General features: G+C 45.5%; 1 long non-coding RNA gene across 1 annotated transcript in view; it reads left to right on the top strand.

Annotated features, from left to right (window-relative positions):
* The first annotated feature begins 336 nt into the window (after positions 1-336).
* The window catches only part of LOC308171865, a 25,206-nt gene continuing 13,166 nt past the window's right edge, over positions 337-12,376 (top strand). Inside the window, exons 1-2 of the long non-coding RNA XR_013937851.1 lie at positions 337-2,794; positions 2,859-2,913. This is a non-coding gene — a long non-coding RNA (uncharacterized lncRNA). The remainder of the gene's footprint in view (positions 2,795-2,858; positions 2,914-12,376) is intronic.

The raw sequence follows: 12,376 nt of genomic DNA, 5'->3' as shown, positions 1-12,376 counted from the left end.
AGTTTCCGCAGCCTCCTGAAAGACCAGAGGTAACAGCCGCCCCCTACGACCACCAGGGGGCGCCAGAGACCAGCCCAGCCTCCCCCAGCCCAGCCTCCCCCATCCTCCCCCAGCCTCCCCCATCCTCCCCCAGCCCCTCCCCCATCCCCCCCCAGCCCCTCCCCCATCCCCCCCTTAGCCCACAGCCGGAACTGCAATAGTCTCATATCTCTCCCCAGATATAAGACCTCGTTCAGGGACTTCAGGATCAACACTGACCCACCCCCCTACACCCCCCCCCCTCCCTAAAGGGTATCTGTGTATCTGCCCCCCCCCCCCCCCCCAGCAGTGTGGGTGGACCGAGAGCTGGGCTGAGGGTTCCTGAAGCCGCCCACAAGAGGGCGCTCCTGTCTGTCTGCAATGACCCATGCTGGACTCCATGGCTAGTTGTCCCCCTCCCCCTCCTCCCCCCCCCGTGTCCCCAGAGAGGAGGTGTCGTTCATCGCCTGAGGACCTGAGTTCCTCCTTTGTTTTACTGTAAAGAGAGAGAGAGAGAGAGAGAGAGAGAGAGAGAGAGAGAGAGAGAGAGAGAGAGAGAGAGAGAGAGAGAGAGAGAGAGAGAGAGAGAGAGACAGAGAGAGACAGAGAGAGAGAGAGAAAAATGAAATGTTTTGTTTTGTTTTGTTTTGGTGACTTTGTTGGCCATCTCAGGCATTACTCTGTGTGAGCTAGACCTTACCCTCTCTCTGTGTGTGTGTGTGTGTGTGTGTGTGTGTGTGTGTGTGTGTGTGTGTGTGTGTGTGTGTGTATCGGCAGTTGCAGCTATGTCATTATGTGGCCTACGATTAATTCCGTATATTTACGACCATGAACCTGATGTGTGTAGCAGCTTTCTGCTGTTCTGTTCTGTTAGAGACGTTGTTTCACTAGCCACTCGGTGTGAGTGGAAGTGTGTGTGTGTGTGTGTGTGTGCGCGTGTGTGCGCGTGTGTGTTCACTAGCTGCGCTGTTTAGGGAGATCACACCAGATGCTGGTCTCTGCTGCACAGCGATCATGTGTTAATTACCTAAGCCTGATAGAATGAACTAATTACATAACCATATGAGATCATTAGATACCGGTAACTATATTATTACATCGTTTAGATAATATCTGTTGACTGAATTTAAATGAAGTTGACCTCCGACCCCGCGGTGAGAGAGTAGAGGATTCTATTGTGATGCAACACAGAACAAGCAGGAGTCGTGTCTCCGTGACGACAGTGACCAAGTGGGGAGGGGGGGGGGTCACTCCAATCCATCATCCATAGACTCTAGATGTTGTTGTTGTTGTTATTATTATTATTAATAACTGTCACTTTCGACATCTGACCATCATGTTAAGATGTGGACCAAAGATTTTATTTTGTTGCCTTTTGTTGTTGTTGTTGTTTCTTTATTTATTTGATGTCGCCGCGTGTCGTTTTGTTTCATCTGACGTCGTCACCTTGACAGACTCGTCTGAGAAGTGAGCAGGGGAGGCTGGAGAGGCCCAGGGGTCAGGGGTCAGGGTCAGGGGAGGCTAGGGGAGGTAGAAATCGGAGGACCGGCTTGTTGTAATGCATGGGACTATTTCTTTTTCAGCTTTATTTAACCAGGCAGGCAGGCAGGCCAGTAAGAACTCATTCTTATTTGGTTTGGCAGCCTGGCAAAAGACAAACGTCTCAACGTGTGTTTGATATGGTTCCATGCCTCGCAATGAGCCTGTCCTCCGATTTCTACCTCCCTCAGCCTCCCCCCTGAAGTGGCTGAAGCTTTATGTACTAACATGTCACCCTTCTGGTCTGGGCTCAAGTTGTTTTGACAGTTTAGTAACAGGAAGGATCCGACGGGGATATGGCTAGGGGGTGGAGTCGACTCTGTTAGGTTAGGTACAGGGTTCCCGCGCTGGTCTTAAAAAGTCTTTAAGTCTAAAATCCAGCAATCCGATTCCCAAGGCCTTACATTTCAGTTATTCGGTCAAAAAATTAGGCGCTAGATCTTAAAAATGAGATCCTGCAAGGAAATCAGTCCGACCACATCTATTTACGTAGAAATGAATCAAGCTGGAACCCCAAAAAATTACAATTCACTTTCTTTTTTGTCTGTGTGGCAGTGAAATCCCTAATTTCATCACCTCGAGGATGACAAAAAGGCTATCATATGTGGTGTCGCTAATAGGTCTAAAATTCTATTCAAAAAGGTCTAAAAGGGTCTTAAATTTGACGTGTTGAAACTTGTAGGAACCCTGTAGGTAAGCAGCAGGCCGGAGTCAAACGAGGACGCTAGCTAGCTAGCGCTAATGTGAAGGGCAATATTGCTGAAGGCAGCTAGTTGAGCTTATGCTAATGCTATGGTGAAGGGAAGGCTGATGCTTCCGAAGGTAGCTGGCTAGCCTATGCTACGCTAATATAAAAGGGCAATGCTGCTGTAGTGGTGGTGAATGTGAACGCCTGTGGGGATGGATGGGCTGTTGCTGCCTTGCTAGATAGATCTAGGTTAGTGTGTGTGTGTGTGTGTGTGTGTGTGTGTGTGTGTGTGCGTGTGCGTGTGCGTGTGCGTGTGTGTGTGCTGCGTGCTGTCTACAACACACCCCTTGTCTGCCTTAATGAGAGTTCTTAATGAGAGTTCCGAGAGTCGCTTTGATAAACGGAGGAATGTCGTTGTTGTCGCTTTGAGCCCGAAACCCCAGTGGACTTCCTGTCGTCCCCCAGTGGTCTGTGCTCTCTGGTGGGTGTTAGGTGGGATGCTCGGGACGGCCCGACTCTGACATCACTGAGGCTAAGGGTTAAGGTTAGGTTAGGTTAGGGTTAGGTTAGGTCAGGGTTAGGTTAGGGTTAGGTAAGGTCAGGGTCAGGTTAGGTCAGGGTTAGGTTAGGGTCAGGTCAGGGTTAGGTTAGGGTCAGGTCAGGGTTAAGTTAAGGTTAGGGTCAGGTTAGGTTAGGATCAGGTTAGGGTTAGGTTAGGGTTAGGGTCAGGTTAGGTCAGGGTCAAGTTAGGGTGTAGGGTTAATGTCAGGGTCATGGGGGGTAGGGTTAATGTCAGGGTCATGGGGGGTAGGGTTAATGTCAGGGTCATGGGGCATCCCTAGAATCCCAATCAGCATCTGACCTTTGACCTTCCTCCTCTCTGCCTGTGTGACAGACAGATTACCCACAACCTCTTTGTCAAAGAAGGAAATACACAACATGTTTCACATCTATCTAATAGAGATATATAGAGATATATTAGTTGCACCTATATTGTGTATACTTGTTGAGTATATTTATTTGAACGAGATGAATAAATCTTTCCGGTTGTCATGCAACAACGTGTGTTGTGTCTCTTTCATATTGAACTACAATCACTCATTTTGACTAGTGTGTGTGTGTGTGTGTGTGTGTGTTTTACCTCTATTCTGACTTGAGAGAGAGAGAGAGAGAGAGATGGTGTGTGTGTGTCTCATATGTATAAGTTATGAATAGTGGGATGATATTATGATTGTTATAATGTTTAGATGAGATTAGATTCACTGTATTGTCATTACACAGTACAAGAACATGTTGAATGATTCAGATGCTTGGTAGTTATATTATATTGTTTGCTTTCACCTGACTTCAGCTGCATAAGTGGACAGTGACCATCACACACACACACACACACACACACACACACACACACACACACACACACACACAGCTGGCCGTCAACAAAGCTGTAAGCTAAAACATCCAAATAGTAAATGTAATGACATCCTGATCCACAGTGTGTAATTGATTCCTATGCAGATCAGAGACCCTATAAAAACAATGATATGAATTCCAAAATGTCTATGAAATGTTTAAACATGTTGGTGATTCTGATCAGGTGATACAAACGTAACTATTTCATTTGATTGTTACTGGGTGGTTTTCTTCTTTGTTACGCAACATTTCAGTATGTCCTGATGGCTCTGATGGCATCACTGGTGAATAATAATAATGATGATGATAATAATAATAACAATAATAATAATAATCACCTGACCATTTTTTGCTTGACAATTTATTGCAATAACAGCTTCAGATTCATATTACGTCACAGTGAATGAATAACAATAATAATAATAACAATAATAATAATAATAACTTTCTATTTGTATAGCGCTTTTCCTGAAAACGTTGCAGCTCAATGAACATCACCTAATTTTGGTGGATCAACAACTATAGTAACACAAGAGGGAAATACTCACAAATATTGAAAATCATCTCTCGCAATTAAAAAGATAGAAACGGAATAAACCGTTAATCAAAACATCTCATATTTTTTAATACACATTTTGCGCACTATCGCATGGCAGTTCCCATATAAGGTCATGTTCTACCTTTAATTAGACTTGGCCATTGCAATGGGCGCGTTCGTAAATTCGTCGGAGCGCATACTGGGTTCGACGTCATAATGGAACCAAGTAAATTGATTGGACGAGAGGATGTCACGTGGTCACTCCGACGTTCTCAGAGCGAATTTACGAACGCGGCCAGTGAGAGCGCCGGAGCGTTTACGTGACTGCCTCTCGTCCAATCAAATGACTTGGTTCCATTATGACGTCGAACCCAGTGTGTGTTCCAACGAATTTACGAACGCAGGCAAGACTAAACTTACTTAGCAACACGTTTTTGATTGGCTAATAAATACAATCGCATTTCACTTCTCTCGAGTCGACGACAGAAGGAAAATTCGCTCTGGAAATCTGATCGGCCCTCATGGAATGCCTCTCGTCCAATCAAATTACTTGGTCACTTGATGACGTCGAACCCAGTGTGCGCTCCGGCGCTTTCAGAGCGAGTTTACGAACGCAGCCTGTGTAGTAATAATAATAATAATAATAATAATAATAATAATAATAACAACTTTATTTGTATAGCGCTTTTCCTGCAAACGTTGCAGCTCAAAGTGCTTTAATCATTATACAATCATTATTTAGTCATTTAAAGGCAATATTAAAAAGATGGGTTTTTAGTCTTGACATGAACATATGTGCTGAGGTTGCATCCCTAATGTAAACTGGCAGTGAGACACAATCTGGAGCATAAAATGAGAATGCAGCCTCACCAAATCTCTTCTTTTGTACATGTGGTACACAGAGTAGGGTATGCATTTCATTACCGACACAATCCATCACTTTCTCTGAAGGAAAGACGCGAGTCAGAATCTGACTGTAGGCCTACACCTAAAAAGACAACAGTTAATGGAAAATAGACATTGATAGAAGTGTTTGTGTTTAATCATAACTGGCGCAAAACATGAAGGTTTTTAGCTTAGATTTAAATATTTTAAGGGTTTGGGCCTGTTTGATTTGATTATGTCCAGTTAACGTATCTATGTACACTATGGTGAATTAATTAAATTAACCATTTTAGAGGAGAGGCTGGGTGTTTTCAGAAGAGATACACATTATATTAGCATACCAAGCTGTGAGGACGCTGAACCATGTTCAATTCAATAGATGACAGTTGTTCCTGCTAATTGCCACACGTGCACACACACACACACACACACACACACACACACACACACACACACACACACACACACAATACCTCTCTCTCTTTTCACTCATAGGTTAGTTGACTTTGTTTCTATTTATTTATCTTCACTGTCTTTGCCGTTCTCATGTATCAGGTGTAGTGCTGAGGCACAAATATGTACATGTCAAGCCTGCAAACTGCGACACTTTAAATAAATGTGCAATAACACTATTGTGCAATATGACAACCCTAGTCGTCTATCTGTACAGTATAGTATAGTGGATAGTGTACATAGCCTTTATTTATGTAAACCAGCTCCTTCCCTTCTTGTGTTTTTTTTAAAGTTTATTTTTTCCCTTTCCTAACACCAGGGGAGCCACCCCTCCTAAATTTCGTTGTTTGGTACCTGTACTGTAGCAATGACAATAAAGACCATTCATTCATTAATTCATTAATTCATTCATATTGTATGTGTTGTTCTGTGTTGACCCAGTGGAGTATTTCTGTTTATATGTTTGTTTTTATTCTTGGCTAGATCATCATTATTATATATATATATATACAGTATATATATTATATATAGCAGATATCATAATAGCTGTACCTATCCTATGTGCTATCTTACTGTAATTATCACTTCATAACTGTACATATCCTATGTGCTATCATACTTTAATTATAACTTCATAACTGTACATATCCTATGTACTATCTTAATGTAATTATCACTTCATAACTGTACATATCCTATGTGCTATCATACTGTAATTATAACTTCATAACTGTACATATCCTATGTGCTATCATACTGTAATTATAACTTCATAACTGTAGGCCTACATATCCTATTTTGTCTACAATATGTTTTTCATTGTCATTATTTATAATAATAATAAATGCCATTTAGCTGACGCTTTTATATAGACTTACATTGCAGTGAGCGCATACATTGTCAATATATATGGTCCCAACCGGAATCGAACCCACAATCTCAGCGTTGTTAACACCATGCTCTACCAACTGAGCCCCAGAGGATCATTATTTGCTCTTCTGGTTGGATGCTAAACTGCATTTGGTTGTCTGGTACCTGTACTGCAATGACGACAAAGTTTAATCTAATCCAATCAAACCTAATATAATCGAACCGAACATAATCAACTTGAAGATGCTGCAAATTCGTGGAGTGTTTTTGATTTGCGCGCAGATATCTAGAGGCTGTTCACGAGGTTCATTTAAACTCACCGTAACTTACCAATTTAAAATATAAAACGTTAGGGAGAAAATATAAACATTTATTTACTTTTTGTCTTCAACTGTGACCCTCAGCACTACGCAGGAGGTAGAGCCGCCGTCTAATGATCGCAAGGTTGGCAGATCGGCGGTTCGAGCCCCGGCTGGCCACATGTCGAAGTGTCCTTGGGCAAGACACTGAACCCCAAATTGCTCCCAGTGCGCGGGCCGGCCGGCGCCTTGCATGGCAGCTTGGTCGCCATTGGTGTGTGAATGTGTGTGTGAATGTGTGAATGAGAGGCCGTTGTAAAGCGCTTTGGATAAAGGCGCTATGTAAGTGCAGGCCATTAGTCCAGTAGGATTTCAATACTTCTTCCAGATGTAAACATACGACACCAGAGCCCCGTTAGCCAGCTAAACTACAGGTGCTGCTACCTGAGAGGGAGATGTCACCTGTAACTTATCCGTTCCCGCCTCCCACGGCGTGGACGAGGGGTTGGACTTTAGGAGGCAAACATGAAGAACGCCAGAATAAACCAAGGGATGGACGGCGTAAGACTGGAAGAACTGGACGGATGGACGGACGGACGGATGGACGGACGGACAGATTGCAGAACTGAAGGATGGATGAACTGAAGGATGGATGAATGAACTGACGGAAGAACTGGATGGATGGATGGATGGACAGACTGCAGAACTGAAGGATAGATGGATGGATGGATGGACAGACTGCAGAACTGAAGGATGGATGGATGGATGGACAGACTGCAGAACTGAAGGATGGATGGATGGATGGACAGACTGCAGAACTGAAGGATGGATGGATGGACAGACTGCAGAACTGATGGATGGATGGATGGATGGACAGACTGCAGAACTGAAGGATGGATGGATGGACAGACTGCAGAACTGAAGGATGGATGGATGGATGGATGGATGGACGGACTGCAGAACTGAAGGATGGATGGATGGACAGACTGAACCAGGGATGAACAGAACGAAAGACTGAAAAACGGATGGATGAACGTAAGACTGTAGGAAATGAAGAGTGTAAAGAAAAGAAGTACAAAAGGACTGAAGAATGAAAGGAATGAACAATCGAAGAAAAGAAGAAAGGAAGAACAAAAGAAATGAAGAATGAAAGGAATTAAGAATGTAATAAATGTTTTCTTTTATATTTAAAAAATATATATATTATTTAGTTATTTTGGCCCGCCTTCTTCGGGGGACTAATTTTATTACATTTTTTAACTAACTTAACCATCTAGTACAACGAAGGCTCCAGGCCGGAGCATAGATGACGTTCTCCTGATATGACTGGAGGACAGATGATTCACTTAGTCAAATGTATTTGTTCTAAGTCGCTTTGGATAAAGGCGTCTGCTAAATGCCAAAAATGTAAATGTGAGAGAGACATTGTGAGAAGAGACATTGTGGGTTAGTGGAAGAGAGGTTGTGGAGGTAGTGGGTTTGGGTTAGTGGAAAAGAGAAATGTACATTTTTTGGCACCTAGCAGACGCCGGTAAGCGACTTACTTAAACAAATGTATTTGTTGTCAGTGAATCATTTATCATCAGCCATCGCAAGAAACGTAATCTCCACTCGGGCCAGAGGCCATTGGTCATAATGCACGAATAATAACAACAACAACTGTTTATTTGTATAGCACTTTCCTGCAAACGTTGCAGCTCAAAGTGCACCAATCATTATATAAATCACAATTTAATTATTTAGCCATTTAAAAGGCAATATTAAAAAGATGGGTTTTTAGTCTAGAAGAAGTTTTTTTTTTTTTTGGGGTAGAGAAACTGTACAGGAGGGTAGAGAGGTTTCAGGAGAGACAGCTAAGGTGTAGCCTGAAGACAGCGGTCAGTCCATTCCGAAGATAAGGAGACAGGGAGATAAGGAGACAGGGAGATAAGGAGACAAGGAGACAGGGAGATAAGGAGACAGGGAGATAAGGAGACAGGGAGATAAGGAGACAGGGAGATAAGGAGACAGGGAGATAAGGAGACAGGGAGATAAGGAGACAAGGAGACAGGGAGATAAGGAGACAGGGAGATAAGGAGACAGGGAGATAAGGAGACAGGGAGATAAGGAGACAGGGAGATAAGGAGATAAGGAGACAGGGAGATAAGGAGACAGGGAGACAGGGAGATAAGGAGATAAGGAGACAGGGAGACAGGGAGATAAAGAGACAGGGAGATAAGGAGACAGGGAGATAAGGAGATAAGGAGACAGGGAGACAGGGAGATAAGGAGACAGGGAGATAAGGAGACAGGGAGATAAGGAGACAGGGAGATAAGGAGACAGGGAGATAAGGAGACAGGGAGATAAGGAGACAGGGAGATAAGGAGACAGGGAGATAAGGAGACAGGGAGATAAGGAGATAAGGAGACAGGGAGATAAGGAGATAAGGAGATAAGGAGACAGGGAGATAAGGAGACAGGGAGATAAGGAGACAGGGAGATAAGGAGATAAGGAGATAAGGAGACAGGGAGATAAGGAGACAGGGAGATAAGGAGACAAGGAGACAGGGAGATAAGGAGACAAGGAGACAGGGAGATAAGGAGACAGGGAGATAAGGAGACAGGGAGATAAGGAGACAGGGAGATAAGGAGACAGGGAGATAAGGAGACAGGGAGATAAGGAGACAGGGAGATAAGGAGATAAGGAGATAAGGAGACAGGGAGATAAGGAGATAAGGAGATAAGGAGACAGAGAGATAAGGAGACAGGGAGATAAGGAGACAGGGAGATAAGGAGATAAGGAGACAGGGAGATAAGGAGACAGGGAGATAAGGAGACAAGGAGACAGGGAGATAAGGAGACAAGGAGACAGGGAGATAAGGAGACAGGGAGATAAGGAGACAGGGAGATAAGGAGACAGGGAGATAAGGAGACAGGGAGATAAGGAGACAGGGAGATAAGGAGACAGGGAGATAAGGAGACAGGGAGATAAGGAGACAGGGAGATAAGGAGACAGGGAGATAAGGAGATAAGGAGATAAGGAGATAAGGAGACAGAGAGATAAGGAGACAGGGAGATAAGGAGACAGGGAGATAAGGAGATAAGGAGACAGGGAGATAAGGAGACAGGGAGATAAGGAGATAAGGAGACAGGGAGATAAGGAGACAGGGAGATAAGGAGACAAGGAGACAGGGAGATAAGGAGACAAGGAGACAGGGAGATAAGGAGACAGGGAGATAAGGAGACAGGGAGATAAGGAGACAGGGAGATAAGGAGACAGGGAGATAAGGAGACAGGGAGATAAGGAGATAAGGAGATAAGGAGACAGGGAGATAAGGAGACAGGGAGATAAGGAGTGACTCTGCAGTCCTGACAGCAGTGAAAAGCCGTGACCAGGTAGCGCGACTGCTGCTTCCCCGTAGAGGCGGTGGTGCCAGGCGCCTCCTCCATCACAGGTGAGAACTGTACGGTGACCTCCTTCCAGAGAGCCAGGGGTGATCCTCCACAACCACTTCTCCTGCGTGGAGAACATCGCAGCGACAGCACGCTCCGGCAGACTCTACCTCTCCAACATCAGAAGGATACGACCATTCCTCACCAGAGAAGCAGCACAACTCCTGACCCAGTCACTGGTCAGCTCTCCCGCCTTGACTACCGCAACGCACTCCTGGCCGGGCTCCCCGCCTCCGCCAACAGACCTCTGCAGCTCATCCAGAACGCTGCCGCCCGTCTGGTGTTCAACCTCCCCAAATGTTCTCATCTCACCCCTCTCCTTTGCACCCTGCACTGGCTCCCGATAGCAGCTTGCGTCAGATTCAAGACCCTGGTGGTCGCTTACCGGGCAGCAAAGGGAACAGCCCCTGCCTACCTGCAGGCAATGGTCACCCCCTCAAACACCAACCCGTTCACCTCACTCCTCCACCTCTGCTGGCCGACTGGCTCTACCGCCTCTAAGAGGATGCAGCAGTCAGGCTACCTAATCACGTCTCTTCACTATACTGGGACACCGCTGGTGGAACGAGCTTCCCACTGCTGTTCAGGACTGCAGAGTCACTCCTTATCTTCCTCTGTGGACTGGCCGCTGTCTTCAGGCTACACCTTAGCTGTCTCTCCTGAATCCTCCTTATCCTCTCTACCCTCCTGTACAGTTTCCCCAGTGTAAAAAAAAGACAAAATAAAAACAAAACTCTTCCTTCTTCTAGCACGACGACTGCCAACAGCCCCAGGCCTGAGCATAGATTACATTGTCCTGATATGACTGATGGACAGATGATTCACTCGGTCAAATGTATTTGTTGTAAGTAACTTCGGAGAAAGGCGTCTGCTAAATGCCAAAAATGTAAATGTGAGAGAGACATTGTGAGAAGAGACATGGTGGGTTAGTGGAAGAGAGGTTGTGGAGTTAGTGGAAGATAGACATTGTGGAGTTAGTGGAAGAGTGAAATTTACATTTAGATTTAAGCAGATGCCTGTAAGCGAACTTACTTAAACAAATGTATTTGTTGTCAGTGAATCATCTACCATCAGCCATCGCAAGAAATGTAATCTTTGCACGGAACAAAAAGGCCATTAGCGGTCATAATACAAAAAGAAGGAAGAATTATGTTTTTTTTTGTTTTTTTTTACACTGGGGAAACTGTACCGGAGGGTAGAGAGGATGGAGAGGATTCAGGAGAGACAGCTAAGGTGTAGCCTGAAGACAGCGGTCAGTCCACAGAGGAAGATAAGGAGTGACTCTGCAGTCCTGACAGCAGTGGGGAGCTCGTTCCACCAGCGGGGCGTCAGGACAGTGAAAAGCCGTGACCAGGTAGCGCGACTGCTGCGTCCCCGTAGAGACGGTGGAGCCAGTCGGCCTGCAGAGGTGGAGGAGCAGAGTGAACAGGCTGGTGTTTGAGGGGGTGACCACAGCTTGCAGGTAGGCGGGGGCTGTTCCCTTCCCCGCCCAGTAGGCGAGCACCAGGGTCTTGAATCTGATGCAAGCTGTTGCAGATGGTGGTAGTGAGGTCATGGAGGTGGTGGTGGTAGAGAGACATCATGGAGGTGGTGGCAGAGAGACATCATGGAGGTGGTGGTAGAGACATCATGGAGGAGGTGGTAGAGACATCATGGAGGTGGTGGTAGAGACATCATGGAGGAGGTGGTAGAGACATCATGGAGGTGGTGGTAGAGAGACATCATGGAGGTGGTGGTGGTAGAGACATCATGGAGGTGGTAGAGAGACATCATGGAGGTGGTGGTAGAGACATCATGGAGGTGGTGGTAGAGAGGTCATGGAGGTGGAGGTGGTAGAGAGACATCATGGAGGTGGTGGTGGTAGAGAGACATCATGGAGGTGGAGGTAGAGAGACATCATGGAGGTGGAGGTGGCAGAGAGACATCATGGAGGTGGTAGAGAGACATCATGGAGGTGGAGGTGGCAGAGACATCATGGAGGTGGTAGAGAGACATCATGGAGGTGGTGGTAGAGAGACATCATGGAGGTGGAGGTGGTAGAGAGACATCATGGAGGTGGTGGTAGAGACATCATGGAGGTGGAGGTGGTAGAGAGACATCATGGAGGTGGTGGTAGAGACATCATGGAGGTGGTGGTAGAGACATCATGGAGGTGGTGGTAGAGAGACATCATGGAGGTGGTAGAGAGACATCATGGAGGTGGAGGTGGTAGAGACATCATGGAGGTGGTGGTAGAGACATC

This window comes from Nansenia antarctica (assembly GCF_963989245.1).
Source record: "Nansenia antarctica genome assembly, chromosome: 16".
Lineage (NCBI taxonomy): Eukaryota > Metazoa > Chordata > Actinopteri > Argentiniformes > Microstomatidae > Nansenia > Nansenia antarctica.
Note: the sequence above shows the minus strand (reverse complement) of the source record. Positions and strands in the feature narration are given on the sequence as shown.